The 3289-nt window shown below is 38.4% G+C and overlaps 1 long non-coding RNA gene across 1 annotated transcript in view; it reads left to right on the top strand.

The window, feature by feature from the left end:
* The first annotated feature begins 868 nt into the window (after window positions 1-868).
* The window catches only part of LOC123522235, a 16754-nt gene continuing 14333 nt past the window's right edge, over window positions 869-3289 (top strand). Inside the window, exon 1 of the long non-coding RNA XR_006680517.1 lies at window positions 869-914. This is a non-coding gene — a long non-coding RNA (uncharacterized LOC123522235). The remainder of the gene's footprint in view (window positions 915-3289) is intronic.

The raw sequence follows: 3289 nt of genomic DNA, 5'->3' as shown, positions 1-3289 counted from the left end.
TGACCTCTCTTGGCCAGTGAGATTTGGTTTAGGGTTCTAAATTCTCCTATAACAGAACTCCTTAACATTGGACCTCAGAGATTTAAAAAAAAAAAAAAGAGTAATTTGTCTTGCTTCCCAGAAGACCCAGGAGTCCTGGGAAACTGGTCTCCTCGTGGAGGGGTTGAGACTTGCTTATCTTAGTCATTGAACTCATTGCCTAAGTTCTGCACTTTGAGTCTCTCGTCTTCTGTTATTGGTGAAATGAGTTACATTGGAGTCCCCTATATGTAATAGTAGAAAATAAAGAAATACATTTCTGGGGATTGCAATTGTTATCTGGTCAATTTGATTAAAAACTAAAAAGTTCAAGGATCTGAAGCAGACTATTGACTATGTTCCAACCTCAGTTACTAATATAAGAAATGAAAATAAGCTGTAAAATTAATCTTGGTGATTTCTATCCGATGATGGTGTTGTTCTTAAGTGCCACCGAGTTGGCGCTAACTCATCGTGCAGGGCCCTGTGTGAGGCAGAAGGAAACGCCGTCCGGTCCTGCGCCATCCTCACAACTATGTTTGAGCCTGTTTCAACCACTATGTCTGTGCCTCATGCCAAGAGTCTTCCTCGTTTTCCCTGCCCCTCTACTTCACACGATGTTCTCCCCCAGGGATAAGCACTGGAAAAGCAAGACTTTCTTTGAACATCTGTGTACAACTGTACTCCAAAATTTACTCGACCAATACAATACATTGTTGATTGTCCTTTAATACCTAGGTCACAAAGATCTCAAACATATATATCAAGTGAATTAATGATGAAAATAATCTTACTTAAAATCCTAAGGATTTATTAATGCTAACTTAATGCTTTTCTTTTTCTTATTTCCCTTTCAGATACGGATGAATATAGACCTCCAGTTTGGAAATCTTACTGTGAGTATACAAGTAATTTTAAATTGGTGGGTTACGGCACTTTCTAGTACAAGCATATGAGGATTATTAGATATAGAGGATTGAAAAAAGATTCGTCCCATTTTGTATCCATTATTGAAGCATTCATTCACACCAGGGTTTGGAATGGCATGACACAGGAGAAGGGATTGTGTTGAAACAGCAGTGTTTCCACCAGTCACCTGATTTCCTTGTCTGGAATGCATCTCATTCCCTTGCGCTTAGAAGGGAGAAGCATCGAGTAGGGGTCATGACCACTTCCTGGCAGTGACTCATAAAACCACGCAGCTAAGGACAGCTGGGGGCCACCAGCTGCTCTGCGGTGGAAAGCGATCCATAAACGATGGTAAGTCAATTGGCTGTTGTAATTGAGAGTGGGTACAAGAGATAAGACAACAAATGGTCTTGCTTAGGCACCTTGCTCCCCAATAAAACACGTTTGATTTCTTTGCTGCTCTTTACAATTTCTTCAAGAGTCTCGGTTCTTAGTCATTTGCTTTCAAGAGAACATGATATAATCTCACCAAGTGAAAGGTATTTCAGCCTTTTTAAAGGTAGAGATAGGATTAATATAGTCAAAGAAATGTGTAGGTTTTTTTTAAGATGATGGACTATTGGAGAAATTATATACTTTCTTTTGTTTCTAGAGTCCAGTAAACAACCTAAAGAAGACGTGTTTATTTTTAAGCTATAGAGTATTAACATCTTTGTACATGTTAAGAGTTATTAGAAATTTTATGTTTGTGAAATTGCTGAAATTTGCTGCGTGAAGGAGCAGCAGTGTGGTTTTTTGTTGGCTCTTTGCCTCCAGAGCAACAGATAGTTTTATTTGAAAAGATTGCTACTCTGGCTAATTATAGTGAGTGAAATATGAACAGTCTATAAAGATATTGCCATGGGTGCTCCACTCCCCGCCCTCAGCTGGGGTCTTTGTTTCTGGGGAGCGTAGTTTTCAGAATGCCTAAAAATGACGAATAAAATCTTGAAGATTTTATTTCAAAATCTCGTTGGCTGGAAGCCTATTTAAAATTCTTCTCTGGATATACTGGGTTTCAGTTTATCTTTGTTCCCTTTGCTCTGACTTGTGCCCCACACATTTTTTATGTAAGAACATTTATGAAACGTCAGACTGTTAGTGAATCACAGGGGTGATCCCCAACCCCCCCACCGAAGAATATTGATTAGTGAATGCAGCATGTCCAATTTGTGTTTTATGTATCTTTACATGTCTTCTAGTAGCTACCGTTTGTCTAAAGAAGGACCTTTTTAAATGACAATTTGTTACTCTTTTTTTGTAGTTACTCTTAAATATTTCAGTGTTTGAGTTCTCCACTATTATTTTAATAATAAAAACTGGGAGGTTATGAGAATAGTCTTCTTATTTTCTGACCCCCCCCCCCACAAAAAAGCCCCGCAAAAACTTGCCTTGGGGGAACATTAAAATTAAGTTGCATTAAGGTCAATTGGAAAGGTGCATTTTATAACTTGGTTTAATGGATTTCTCTTCTAAGTTTCAAGAGTCCGAGTACAGGCTTTCCCCGACTGTCCCAATGAAACTGTCCGTAAGCTGAAACGGTGTAAAGTGAACCTGGCCATTATTTTATTTTATTTTTAGCAGCTTAATTGACATATAGTTCACATATCATACAATTTAGTAGTTTAAATATATTAGAAAGAGCTGTGCAGTCATCACCATAATAATTTTTAGAACAGTTTCTTCATTCTTGTATGCATTATTATTAGCTCCCCATTTACACCCCACCCCACCCCTCACTGGACCTCCCCTACCATAACCCTAAGGAACTGTTAGTCTAGTTACTGCCTTTAAAGATTTAACTATCTTGCATATCATATTTTAAAAGTCATACCAAAAAACCCAACAACGACCTCAAAGAAGTATAGCGAAACCTCAATCCAAGATAAATCAGAAGATAATAGAAACTTGAACAAATTAAAAATTGGCTAAAAAGGAAAACAAATGATATATATTAAATTTCAACCTAACTGTATTGCAGTAATCCACTTTGCAAGGCATTTTTGTCTGAGGGCGAGACCATCCGCAGTCCTGGCCACTGGTCTAAGGGATTTTAATGGAGGCTTAGTTTGCGTGAGGAAATGTATTTTGTGTTTGAGCCTTCTGAAAACTGGGTGCTCAAATTTTAAGCTCTGATATAATTCTCTCTTCTGATCTTGGATTTATTACTTATGATCCTTGGATCACGGGCTCGTGCGCTCCTTTCGTGCGGACTTAGCTGACACTCAGATGACCACTTGTTTTAAGGTGAATAACTTCAAGTCCCAGACGCGATTCTTTCTGGTGGCATGCAGCATCTGATTTCTTTGCCACACGTTGCTAC

The sequence above is a fragment of the Echinops telfairi genome, unplaced genomic scaffold, assembly GCF_000313985.2.
Source record: "Echinops telfairi isolate 266 unplaced genomic scaffold, ASM31398v2 ScPeMD7_3;HRSCAF=10, whole genome shotgun sequence".
Classification (NCBI taxonomy): domain Eukaryota; kingdom Metazoa; phylum Chordata; class Mammalia; order Afrosoricida; family Tenrecidae; genus Echinops; species Echinops telfairi.
Note: the sequence above shows the minus strand (reverse complement) of the source record. Positions and strands in the feature narration are given on the sequence as shown.